The sequence below is a fragment of the Gavia stellata genome, chromosome 4 (assembly GCF_030936135.1).
Source record: "Gavia stellata isolate bGavSte3 chromosome 4, bGavSte3.hap2, whole genome shotgun sequence".
NCBI classification, from domain to species: domain Eukaryota; kingdom Metazoa; phylum Chordata; class Aves; order Gaviiformes; family Gaviidae; genus Gavia; species Gavia stellata.
The window spans coordinates 47,080,174-47,094,845 of NC_082597.1; positions in this window are offsets into that span (position 1 = coordinate 47,080,174).

The window sequence follows — 14,672 nt, forward strand, 5'->3', positions numbered from 1 at the left end:
TTTGACAAAAGGAGTAAACGAGAAGAAAGGGATGTTAAACCACTTCCAAATTATAGGAATGAAGTCCACTTTTTGGTCTTAAATATTTATTTATAATACATTTCATTCACTTGCTGAGGGGTTTTTTGGTTTTGTTTTTTTTTTTTTCCTGAAGACTGATAGGCTAATTGTTCATATTTTGACAGCATAAGATTCTTCTTAGCAGGCATAATGGGGTACGCGCTTTACATAAAATTTAGGAGCCCAGTTCCGTTACTTCCTGACTTAACAGCGGTACTTGAATTTATTAAGAATATATTTTAAACAAAGTAGATTAAGTTTTTCACACCATTTCTGAAAGTCATGCAGCAATCAAGATTTTGATATACAGGATGCACCTAGTGCTTCGAAAACAAGGGTGACTTATTTTCCTATATACTTCATCAAGGAATGTATAATCACAATCATTTTTTTCAAAGGAGAGATGCTCATCTCTTATGAGCTTTGATGCTATAGATAGTTTCTTAGAAACAGGAAATAATTAAACATACTGGAAACATCTAAAAAGTTGTAACCAAATCCATTTTAAAAGCCTGCTGTTTCAAACATGTATGTATAGACAGAAAAATGCCTCCATTTGAATATGCGTTTTTCTTTTAAGACAATGAATCATTTACAAAGACAGATCAACTTTCTTGCAGCTGCCATACTGAAGATAGCCGTAAGATTTTGGGGAGGAATGTTTTTTGAGAAATTCTTCACTAATCACATGGGACAAAACTAGTATGTGCAAAGCCATCTGCACAATTAAGGGTCTTAAAAGGGATTTAGATTATGTGTTAAGCTTCATGAAAACCCTAAAGAAGGGATACACAAGGAGTCTAATCAAGAACTGCTAACTGATGAGAATCAGAAATCACTGTGGGATACACGAGACCTTTCAGCTTTTGCTTATGGACTTGCTGCTACATCTGGTCCATAGGACGAAGGCTGTATCTTGTTCTGATGAACTTGCATGTAGCTGAGAACTGCTAGCACAATAATTGAGAGATCAAGCACCTCACAGCTGCTTCAGTGACAGACCAGAAGGAACGATGTTAAGCCACTGGAACCCAGCCCGCAGCTTATCAATATGAGACTTCAGAACAACAGAACTAAAACCTCTGTCACTACAAGTACTATCACCAGCCTCGTGGCCGACAGGACAATTACCTTTCTCAATAGTTTCCAAGGATTTGGAAGCTAAACTTCACTCCAGTTGCCTACTAAACTCCATTCTAACCTATTTCCATTTATTGCCTAGACTCCCGTCACTGCCTTCTCACTTTCCCTCTCCCTGCTGTTACTGCCTCCTCTCAGCAACTCCAGCTCTGGCAGTCAGCCCAAATTTTTTAAGCACAGCAGAGCCCATTGGCTTGTGATCTGCTTCGTGCTCACTACTGACACTGGAAGGGTTCAGGGTCCTATAAACCTTCCTTCTGGCATGTGGTGGAACTAGTAGCAGGCTATGTTTTGTCTGATACTAGTTCTTATACAAAAATTAAGTATACGAGCTATACACAGAACAGTATAATGGGGAGAGCTATTAAGACAACAGAGAAATCCTAATACTGTATCCTGTATATCTGGGCTAAATGAATGTCTGCTCAGGCCTCTTTTTATCTGTTTTGTCTTTTAGGTTGTAAACTCTTCAAAGGACTACATCCCCTTCTACTCCATGTATGGTTCAGTAGCTCTTAGTTGTGACTGAGATAGCCAGGTAGAAACAGAATGCAAGCATCAATAATGATTAAGTTGAAGCATTTAAGCAGTCCTAATGGAGCTTTGGGACTATAAGCCACAGCATCTGGTACTTCAACCACTACTTCTAGTCACATTTCAAACTCTTCTCTTCCTTTTGTTCCACTGATGTAAATTAGAGCAGCTTCTCAGTTCCAGTAATTAGTAATAAGTTCAGGGAGTACATTAAAATGAAACAATTTTCTCCCTGTATTTAATATAACAGCTGCACAAATGAAACTACATCAGTATTTGTCTGTAGGTCCGAAATCCTTCTCTAACTGTAATAAGCAAAAGATATTTTCAGTCTAAAAGGCACAAACCATCTATCAGTATTTAATAAAATGTTTTAAAAGGTCATATCTTTATCAATTATTTTAGATATAGTAACTTGCAGGGAAGCAAAATTATTTATCTGGAGCTCTCACAGATGAGTCAATTCCAACAGAAATTGCATCATTCTGTCCTGTCATGCATTAAACATTGCATTACTACACTTCAGAATAAACTGGGCTTGATACTTTTATTCCTAGCACAGTATTATATTAATTTTCCTTTCATTAGCCTTCCATTAAGCAGGATTTTATCGATAGTGCTATCACTATATAGACTTGCAATACTTCCAGGGCTTGAGAAAATGTAGGAGGCATGCTCAGCAGACTGATGCTTGGTCTAAGAGTACTGGTTTATTAATTGAGTATGTATCATTGGCCACACTGCATCAAGGATGCATGATAGTCCTTCACGATATATCACTAATCCACAGGTGGTCTCCAACTGTCAGATTTAACAACTTGTTCTCTGCACTAAAAGGGTCAGTACTAAATCAAACGAGGAGTCCTACCTCACCAGACAATACCATCAGGTGCGAATGTTCAAAACGTGGTCCCAACTGGTTTGTGCAAGGAGCCTGCCGTTCTGTGCTCGGCACTCCCAGAACACCCTCTTAAGACACACACAGAAGCCTCTCTCTTTGATCCAAATCACACCCGCACAGAAGGCGGACACCAAACTACTCAGCCCGAGGCAGGTCTAGCTACAAGTGCTCCCAAGTGAAGACTGAATAGGGAGATACCTAGTAAAGTTACTCACCAGCATAGTATGCCTAAACATGAACCACTGAACAAGCTCTTTTTTGTATCACAGTATTGAACTTCAGCACTTCTACCTATAAAATGTTATTTCAGGTTCCCACATTATTTGGATCTAGTCCAGTATTGAAGTTCTTCATTAGCATCAAATAGTAATTAGGAAATATCATGCCAAATTCTGTTAAACTGCTCTTTCAGTTAGTTCCGCTACCAGCTACCTTCGACACAGCCTTGTGCAATAATACAGCATTATGTGATAGGACTGTTTCTCCTGAGTGTCATTAAAACATCTACATAACAAACCACCATATTTACTAATGAACTACACAATTCAGTATTGTAGACTGAGTCATTACTGGGATCATTTTAAATTCCAAGTCCTACATCTTGTCACATATTTTAAAATATTACTGTACTATACTATTACCAGCACCTTGGATTAAAAATAAAGTTTCTAAAATATAACTTAGCCTTATTAAAGCTGTCTGTTTGGGAGGTTTTTTGGGTTTTTTTTATCTTAGGTCTAGATCATGGAATTTGATCAATTAATTTAATTCTGGTTTCCAGGCAGTTTCACTCATCCTTTTCATAACTCAAATGATGTCATGTGACAGATGAAAACACTGAAGGGATATTTTTATTATTACATTTACTAGAGTATATAATATTTCTCTGGACTTTTCCACAACTGAAATGAACAAGTAAAGATGGTATCCCTTTTCTTATGTAAAAACCCCTTTAAAAAAAAATAATCTAAAATTAATCTTAAACTGACCTGACAAATATCTGTATTGTTTTGAGGGAATTTAACAGAATGGAAACTGCTGAACAGTATGTGGTTCAGTTAGAAGAACATTTAGAAAATTATTCTGTCACTGAATTAACAGTAAACAATAATCTGAGTTAGCATAAACAAACTTTTGGAAACAACTTCCTAAATCAAACACATCAGCTAGATTTTTATGATGTCTTACTAGCCCTGTCCTTGATATGTTAAAATCTGTATTTCATTCTCATACTTAAAACAGTGGGTCTTTTTTGAACATCAAGCAAACTGCAGACCCAAACTGTCTTTCTCAGAACACAGTTATTTTGTTATTTTCTTCTACAGAAGAAGAATCAAGCCTTAATGCATCAGCATGCAGAAGTAAAGTAACCTGATTAGACTGCCACATTATTAGCAGATTAAGCAATAATAATCCCTTGTGACAGGGAATTCAGACCCAAATTAGCTCCCTGGGAGATCTGGGCTCGCTATAGAACTTTAACTTCAGCTTCAGGCCCGCATTCACAAACGCTCACACAGGGAGATAAGACCTGTAGAGCCTCTGCTGCCAAACTGCATACGTTTGCAATAAGATTCAAAGGAACTTCATTAGTCAAAGCACCAAAAGACACATTGAAAAAATTTGCTGCATACACTTTTCACCCAGTCTTTCTTATATGTAATGCCTAGTAAGGGAGTTGTACTAGTTCTGTCCAACACTGGCTGCTCCTCTTCACCATTACACTGCTCATGAATCTTATGTCCGGCTCCCTTTCAACACATCTCTATTAGAGAGACCTGCATGCCAATATACAGACACTGCTAGGCCAACACCATACTTCTAGTTCTCTCAACTGTGTAGTACCAATAAACAATTAAAAGTTATGAGGCTGGAGATTTTCACAACATGTACAGAAAAACAGGCACAAAAAAATCTCACTTGCTTACAAATTTCAAAGTATACTGAGTACAACCGCCCCATGTTCTTGCAATTACAGCACAAGTCTCCATAAAAAGCCATTTGCAAAGCAATTTCATATTTAAAACATCCCACAATAGTATTGCAACAATTGATATAACTAAATATCAAAGGTGTTTTAGCAAGGCTTTTCTGACATAAATTAGAACGATTATTTTTACATTGTGTTGCTTTTTAAAAACAGCACTCCCCTCTGAAAAGGAAAGGCCAATTAACCCTCCATTCTTTTCTAACACTGTATACTTTATTTCTTTTATTATCTTATTTTTACATCTGATGAAAACACAGGAATTTGGCAAAATTATCTACATTCAAATTTTAACGCATTACAAATAATCCTCAAATCTTTGATCAAAAATGGTTTCAATCTTCAATGTGAGTTGGAAGGAAAGGAAAGAAGGGGAAAAAATTAAAATAGTGTGTTCGTACTTTCATAAAAGACTATCAAGAAAGTCCAGACAGAAAATAACTTTCTGGAAGGCTACTGTAACATCATAAAAAAAAGAAAAAGGAAAGAATGGATACCTTTTTAAGTTCAAAATTTGCCATTAAAGGGAGAAAAATATTAATGTTCTGTTCTTCAGACCTCTGTGTCCTTCTCCGATGAAGCAGTCAACAAACCAACATGCTGCTGTGGGGGTAGCCAAATGCAATATAAAGCTGCAGCCAGTTCACATTACTATAATCTTTGCTTTGAGGGTAGATTGTGATAGCACAGTGTACCAGTGCAGTCCCACAGCTTACGTCTTACGCTTCTGTTCACAAAATCTCCGCCTTGACTCCCAGGGAAGAAACCAGTATGATTCAGCAAAGGACGCAGAACGCAGAACTAAAAGTCAGGATCCTCACCATGGCAGATGTTCATAAAAGATCTTGACTGATATTTATGCCAAAGGTTTCAGTCTGTATGAAATGACTGGATGAGAATTATATGCAAAAGTGAAGAAGAGGAGCTTCTGCACCTTGAAGGAAACCTATAAAATGCATCTCAAATACAAGTCTATGAGCTAGGCAGAAGAAAGCATGATGGGAACAACCAATATAGAAAAAGGAAAACCAAAGTTTTAGGAGCAAAGGACTGCTGTGAGTCTGCAAAAAGGAATCAGGCCACTGGTGCAGACAAGATGGGGAAATAGCTAATGACCATCCTATTTGAGTGAGAAAGACGACTGCAGGAGCAAACCAGGTTTCGTGGGAGTACTGCGATTGTGAAGAATGGCTATCACTGGGGGAATCTATGTACAGATAATTATTTCAGCAAGAGTTACACTGTGTTACAGTACTTATGTACAGACTGAATTACTGCTGCAATGCAGCATTGTGTTCTTTGGCGGAAATAAGAATACGCACCATAGTCTTTTTGCCTAGTCAAGCCCATTTATATTTATCTACTGAAGCAGCCATTATGCTGCTCTTCAGCGTGAACTACATGATCTAGCATTTTGCCCTAGCGAGTTTAACACAGCCTGTCAGTAACAGATATAGATTCAATAGGTACTTAATCATAATGAAAGATAATTACATTCTATACAATGATACTTACATTTCTCTGCATTCTTCAGTGATGTTATCTGAGACATGCTAATGCATGTTACACATACTACCTGACGTTGTAAAAAAATAAGAGCTCTTTGGGCCACGGCAGACTTGAAAGCATTAGAAAACATGAATGTTTTTTGATTCTGGGGTCTCTATACAATTAAATCATTTAGACTATAGCAAAACTACTTAAAGACACAGGACTAAATTCACACCTGCTGCAAATACGGGTAGTTATACAGACTTCAGTGACACTGCATGTTTCATATTTCTGGGAAATTTGTTCTCAGTTCCTACAAAATGTTCTTCCTGGCTTTATCTTACATCAAGACCCTGCACAGTCTCAAATGCAAACAATTTCTCTCCCAGATTAGTCTCTTTAAATTTTAGTTACAGGAGAATACTTTCTACTATTGTAAGACAAACACAACGATTTGACAAAAATAGTAAGATTTCGTTCGTGGAATTGTTCATTCCGAATAGATTTGATCATAATAGCTTGTATGACTTCTTCCAAATCACTGGCCCAACAGAAATATCTAAGAGAGAAAATGTTACAACCTAGAACTCTTGAATGTCAATATTTTCTTGTCATTGCATGTAATTTCTAAAGACTTCATTGGCCTTACTGTATGTAGTTTCACACCTGCTTCCACAGATTTCTCAGTATTTTCTTCTCACAAATCACTTCACTGAAATACTTCCCAGACTTACATGACGTGCTAACTGTAATTTCCTATTCAGATGGAGAAAATGTATCACTTATTCTGCAGTCTTTTCTTACATGTACTCTGTTGAAGGAACAAATTCAGTAGTTACCACTCCTCCAGCTTAAGCTAAGTGAAGTAATCTCAGCAATTCTGACAATACTCCACCCTTAATTGGTGAAGCTCAAAAGGTACAACTGCTAGCAACTTGAAACAAAATCTCCATTTTCTTAAGTTCACCATATAAGTTACAAGAGGACCATGACTTTATTATAAAATCTCACCGCACTTCTGAGAAGTGAGAGGATATGAAAGTATAGTAAATATTTCATTAAAGTACTGAAGTTATTTAAGTTGCAAAATCAAGTACTGAAAGTTAGACGTTACCAGATATACAATTGCCCCGAGACCTTAATTCTCTGCCCTCTGTGCTTTGGAATGGATCAGTAAGTAAATCAAGCAGTCCTTGGGAAGAATTTATGTGATTACTTCTTTGTCTGTTTTTTATACCTAAGAAAAGAAGCTGAACTGTTCATAGACAGGTTAGCAGAAATCTTGCTTCTCCTCAAATCTGCTTATTTAATTTCATTATATAAATCATGCTTTCAACTTATGTTACAGCAAATCCCTACGTCTTTAAAAAGAAAATTATTAATACCAATTCCACTACAGAAAAATCCAACACTGTAAACGTCCTATTCCAGTTTCCCACCCATTCTCCATTTTGTCTTAAGAAGAGCATGCTGAATCATTAGCACTGCAGTACACATTTCTGAAGCTTGAAATGCAACGTATCAGCATTTGCCAGCAGCAAAAAACTGTTTTCCCAAAGTGGGAAACAGACTACTGGCACCATGAGTTAGATTCAAAGTGTTGTTGTACACAGTGTTAAGCAACCTTTTTCTTTTCTTTCTCCGATACAGAAAATAAGGAACCCCTAGTCTTAAGAGTGAAAGGTAAGAATGAAGAGCTCTGTTTCAGCGTAGGCTTCTGAGGAACTCAGCCCAGTTACTGCCATTGCCTAAAGCAACCGTTCTGGCAGCTAACATTGCTCTTTCACACTACTTTGTATGGGCTTGTCAGGTTTTGTGCATCCAGCTCTTCAGTAGAATAGTGCTCAGTTACCATTTGTCGATGATACTTTTTCTCCTAAATTATTCAAGAGCATTTCCTGAGTAATGGCAAGGTTACTTTGAATCAAATTTCAAGGAAGAAGGCAGTTGCTTAAGTTTTAAGATGCCACCTGCTGATACATCAAAGTTATGCTGCAACCAACTGAGAATGCAGGGATCTTTAAAGTCACATGGAAAAGCTGCTACTAGTATTACCATTTGTTACAATCCATCGCCATGCTGATCTACAAACTTTATGAGCAAAGGACCCAAAACTGTTCTTTCAAAATCAACAGATATTTTGTCTTTTGGCACAAGAACATTATTCCTTGATAGAAGTGAAACAGTCAGTGCAATGGAAAGTAGCTGGGGACACAGCTGAACGTGTCCTTAATGTTGTGGATGCTTTTGGTTGTACACTAGACAATTTCAGAAAAAAATCTGTCCTCCCAAAAAGATTCCTACAAATACTTCCCAAGTGATCTAATTCCATACCACCTGAGCAGCAACTACTCCAGTATATCTCAACAATGCACCTTACGCCAAAAAGAATAGCTGTAATTAGTAGAGTGTGTTTCTAAATAACCTGTGATTTTTTTTTTCTTTTCTGATAAATTCTACACTTTATAAGTTTTGTGGATACAGGCTTTTGCAATATACAGCAGAGAAAAGACAGTTGGTGCAGCTGTTCAATCTATACGGTCCTCATCTACACATCTACTACTTTTTTGCTTGCTTGCCTGTAAGAAAAAAGAAAACTGTAAGAATGACGAGACACAAAAGGTCAAGATGAATCAGCTTACACTGCAAAACTAGTTTCAAGATGCCTTAGCAGTTTCACTATTGGTGGCACATCTGAACAGCTATGAAATGGCTTGGTTTTTCACCCACAGATCAAAACCAACGGGTTTTTTTGCTCTTGAATCTTAAGTGCAGAGCTGAGCCCAAAGGGAGTATTTGATATGCACCGAACACAGGCTGTAATTCTAACATTACCTTAATATGGTCTGTGCGTAAACCAAAATCTTGTATATTATCCAAGACAAAATTAAGCAATCTATCCTAAGTATTTTTAAAGTTTCCTTTTTAAAGATGTTGATAATGGGAAACACACTACTACATAGAAAAAAACCTGAGTATGTTGTCATAATTTCTATTCAAATGGAGTAAGCTGTCTGCATAATATATCCAGTGCACATGTATATAACATCAGATGACAAAATCTTTACTTCATTTATACTTTTCTTTGGAGGGGCAAACAGAGATTTGGATCCCTGTCCTATGGTATGTCACCAGGACATATTCATGGTGACATACTATTTAAAAATAATTAGGCTTCTCTTAGAAATCGATACTACGGCAGTGAGCTTGTTATGTAGCAATACCACACAAAATAAAATGGCTGATGAGGATGAGGTCTTGACTGCATCTTTTACAAATAAAACAAAGTGCAATTTACTTAAGTGGAACAAATCCCATTGCAACCTCTCTTGTGGCAGGTCAGTGTGACAGTGCAGACATATTTCAATCATCTCATTTACTTCCACAACAAAAGCCGAGCCTTCCAAAGAAATTCCAGTTCGCTGTAATACTAGCAAAATCAGAACAAAACCAGGCAATACGAGCATAGGAAATAAGAATAATTAATAGGAAAATGGAAGAGGGGAAAAAAAAAAAAAAAAAAAGATCACCGGGAGAAAACCGTATGTATGAATCTACCCTGTGGATATGCCATAGTACACGGAGGACTGCAACCATTAAAATCCAGGAACAGAATATAAGTGCAAGACGCATAAGGGTTGAGGAAAGGTCCTCATTAACATACCCACCCAAACATGGCTGACACCAGGGTGCACCAGCCCCCTGCCCGCCGCCGCTGCTCCAGCCTGCGCGGGGCCGGGGAGGGATGCGGCTGGCGGCGGCGGGAGGAACCTGTGGCGGTCCCCGCCGGGCGACGCCCACGCTCCGCGGCAACAATGCCGCGCCCGGCGAGCCCCGCCGCCGCGGGTCTTCCCCACCTACCTCCTGCGCCTCCACCCAGCCCTCCAAGAGGGCGACCGCAGCCCTCGCCCTGCTGCGGCTCTTCCCCGCTGCCTCGCACGCTGCCGCTGGCACAAGGCGGCGATGGGCGCCCGCGGGCCGCTCCCGGCGTGACTGGCGATGTTCCTGCTCCCTCATCTGCCGGAACGGCGAGGCTCGTCCCGCTCCCTGCGAGCCCGCAGCCATCCGCGCAGCGAGGCGTACAGACGCGGTGCTGCCGTGATGGAGAGAGCCCTCGCCCCCTCTCCCCCGAAACACGCGCTACACGTACATTTAAGCTGTTTTACGCAACACGCGGGAGATGAATGAAATTTGTATCACTCATGGTGGGAAAAGGATGTAAATTCTCCGCCCCCCTAATAGCAATAATAATTATTATTATAAAAACAGCCCCGTACATCCTTACAACCTACCGCTGACTTAAAACACATGGGCGGCTTCAAGCGGGCGCTCGCTATTGTCTCCCGAGGGGCCGGCTCTCTCCCCGCGACCGAGAGGCTGGAGCCGGGGCGAAGGCAGCCCCCCGGGGGTGGCGGGGGGGAGGCAGGGGGGTGCTGGGGGAACCCTCCCCCCCGTCCCGCAGGAAAGCGGACACCGGGCGGAAAGGGACCCCCCGCACATCCTGCCCCTTCCCGCCCGGCGACACAAGCGAGGCGGCGGGCCGGCCATGCTCCCTCCGCGCCCCCAGCCGCGCGGCAGGGCTGGGAAAGCGCGGGTCGCGGCAGCGCCTAGCCCGCCCGCCCGCCCGCCCGCAACCGCCGCTCCGCGCGGCGGGCGCCTTGCCTTGCCTTACCTCCGCCCGCGGGGCTCGCCGGGCGCCAGCTGCGGAAAGGGGGGTGCCGGGTGCCCCCGCGGGCGCGGGGTGGCGAGCGGGGCCGTGCGGGCGCGGGGCTCAGCGGCGGGCAGGCGGCGGCGGCGGCAGGCACATGTACCCAGCCCTCGCTGCGACGGCGTTTAAAGACAGACATAAAAGCGGCGGGGGGAGAGGAAGGGGGAGGGCAGCGCCAGGCCGGGGGAGCCGCACCTCCTGACGCAGGGAGGGGCGGCCCCCACCCCCCCCCCCGCCTGCAGCAGCATCTCCTTCGCCAGAGGCGGGCGGGCAGGGGGGAGGCAGAGGCGGCAGCGGGAGAGAGAGGACGAGGAGGAGGGAGAGGCCCACCGGCCCCGCAGCTGCGCCAAAAGCCCCGCGGCCGTGCCCCGGTACCGCGGGTGCCCCGTCCCCTGCCGCCTCCCCCCCGGACGCGTGATGGTCGCCGTGTCCCCGGGCCCCGTGTGCCGCACACATGGGCCGCGAGCGGCCGGCGGCGCCGACCGTGGACCGCCCTTGGCCTCGCGTTGGCGGGGTGGCGGGGCACAGGCGGAGAGGTGGCCTGGAGGCGGGAAGCAGGCGCAGGGCTGTGAGCTTCCTTGGAGAACATGGAGGTTTTCCAAAAGAAGGGGGTGCGTGGGAGTGAGGGGTGTGGGCCTGAGGAAGGAAGACGGGTCGGTCAGGAGCAGGGTGTCGGCGGGGCAGCCGCAGCGGGTACACCGGCGTGCTGGAGGCCGGTAGGCAGCTGGGGGGACGGGGGATGGAGACCTGAGGGGCGAGCCTGTAGACTGAGGGGATGGAGGGGGCCCGTGAGGAGGATGGAGGGCACCAACCAGCACCCGTGGTGATGTTGCACAAGTCTTGTAGCCCAGACTTTTACTGCTGCCGCAACCGCATAAAGATGTTTTCCTTTAACGCCCCCACTAAACTTTCTGTCCTTAAGTCTGTCCACCGCCCTTCTACCAGTTTTTTTTCTTTGCCTGCATTTCTTTTTGTAAAAAAAAGCAGACCGGTTCTGGCTAGAAAGGAAGGCGTGTAGTAAAGGTGAGGAAGTAAGCTGTTCGGAGGCGCGGCAGTCAGACAGGAAAGGCATGTTGACTTCGGTGAAGATACGCACGGTGGAATGGAGAGTGAACTGTTTTAATGTTCCCTCTGAATAATTTTTGCAACGACTTCAATCTTAACTCACGCTGAATAAAAATATGTAACTTTCTTACACCACATGAAGCGAGAGATTTTTCTTCAAGGAGTTATGAAGTTAGTCTGCCTAGCTGATTTGCATTTCCTTCATATTTTACTAAGAAAGCTGTGATGCAAACTTATTTTTGTATTTATACTTAATTATCAAAAGCAATTTGTCACAGTATTGTGCATTTCTCATTATTGTTGCTGGTACACTTAACTAATTACCACATTGTATTTCAGTTACTTGTAAAAACGGCCCTGTAAACAATAGATTTTGCACCTAGTGATTGAGTAATTTGGAACTCAGTAAAAATGAACTTACCTTGAGTAAGTTTCTGATTGTGAACTAAACTTCTTTTGATACTAAGTACCAATGAGAGGAAGAATTTACACTTTCTATTGCCAGATGAGGAGTGATACTTTTATTTAGTAAATTAACTAATGTCATCATGTGACTGCATAGTTAATTGACACGGGAAAAGGCCATTCCTGGTTCCCTTTGAATTCTGTGTACAGTTAATGATGAGCTTAGATCTGTAATCATGTTCTCAATTATTTGATGCCTCTAATTTTACCATGGGAAAGGTATCATTCAACTTTTAATGTCCACCAAACATATCATCAGATATTTCCAGCTTTTTGCCATTGCTTGAGGAATTTACAGTTCCTCAAATATCATGTAAAATACCACATTGGTAACCATTCAGTAGCAATCTTTTCCTCTTCTTCAGACTTTCTGCAAACTAGCAATATACATTCAGAATAGATGGACTAGGGTATTTTTACTGCAGCTCTTGTAAATGAGGTATTTTTTACTCCAGTGCTTGTAATCATCTTTGTAATCTTTTTTTATTAAGTTTATTGGAATCTAAATGAACCATCTTTAAATTCCACGTTGGTTTAATCTTCAAAGTGCAGATATTTCCAGCTTCAAAACTGTAGAAGCAATTCCACTTCTGGTGTAGAAGGATTTCCACTTTGGCTTCTGGGTGGAAATGACAAAAATATCATACAAAAATAGTTTTCTAATTTTTGCCTTTTTTTTTAAACACAAGAAACCACTGGTGGACACAAGGTTTGCAGTTCAGCTGTTACAAGATTGAGGTACATTGAAGGGGAGCTTACGCTCTAGGCTGAGTTACGGGTCTGCCCACAGAGAGAAAGCCTCATTTGCTGGTCAGACTTTCAGTGTATCTGTGCTTGTGACTCAGGAGGTTTGAGGACAGAGAGAAGCAATCTAAGAGGAAAGCAAGAAATGCCAGCATGAGAAAAAACATTATCCTAAAGCAAAGCTGAGATGCTGATGTATAAAACATTGTCAAAACTTTAGATAAAAAAATGCACAAGCAGAGAAAATGACTGTACGCTGTTTGGAAGAAAATGTTTTATGGAGCAGTTACGCCGGTTTTATTTTTCTGCTAGGTTTTGCTATCTTGTCACTTGCATAGAGATTTTAACTAGAACACATTATTTTATATTTTTGTTGGAAGTAAACATGAAATAAGCCACTTAATAAAAAATACCTTTACACCTCTTCTAACTATTGAATAACTACAATCTTAATGAATAATGTGTTGAGTTCTTTAAAAATCTCTTCAGCCCTGAACTGTTTGTATTCCTTGGATTGATGGTATGACGTTCAGTAATAGGTGGAAGTTGGGAATAACATTCTTGTGACTAGAATGAAGTAGATAAGCACATACCAAAATAGGAATAAATGTGAGTCAGTATACACCTGTAAATTTTAATGGAAACAATGGTAAGTGATTGTCATTATTACTGGTTAAAAATCATACCTCAGTTTCATAGTCCAGGGCTTGAACTTCCAGGACAGAACCGGTTAGTGTTTCGGACTTTTCCGTAAAATCTGTTGCATAGTGCTTCAATACAAAATGACAGTTTCTTGTTAAATGGGCTTTTTGTATACAAGTATCGTTAATATTCTCAGTGCATATAAATGACACTTTTTCACGTGCTGGCTAAATGTGAAATCAGATGATATTGCATCTTGCACCTTTTGAATCTGTTACTATTGTTAATGTTGTCTCTTTGTCTCGGTATTAGCTCAGCACTGAATTTTAGCTTAAGCTATTGCAATTCAGAATATTGTGGATTGTAAGCTGAGTTACATCAGCAGTTATCAACTATACTAACTATTTGACCAGTCTGCTACAGCTGTACCATGATGACCTAAGTCTCTGGAAGACTGCTTTACACCAATACACAATATTTTTACAGATTTTTTTATGATTTGAGACACAGTAAGCATTCAGATGCTACACATAAAACCCCTCAAAAAGTCAGGTATGTTGTCAATAGCAAGTCCAGAGTTTTGTGCTTAGAAAATATGCTTGACTTTGTTCATATAATTTGTCAATGCCTATTGTCAATGCCAACCTCAGTTTCAGACAGCATCTCTTCATAGTGTGCTGTCAAAATAGAAAATTTTTAGATTTTCCGCCTTGGGTTGCCATTTATATTTTTCGGTTCTGCATTTAACTTAGTGCAAATTAACCCCAAATCTAAGTTTTTAGCACCCCTCCACTCACTCTTCAAACCTACTCATAATTTTGTCTGTCTTTATGTGCGCTTCAGGTTTGCAATTACCATCAGACAGAAACTCTCCACTAGTTTTGAAACTCCAGTTCTGGACAATTGAATAGCTTTCCAGCTTATTAAAATATGTC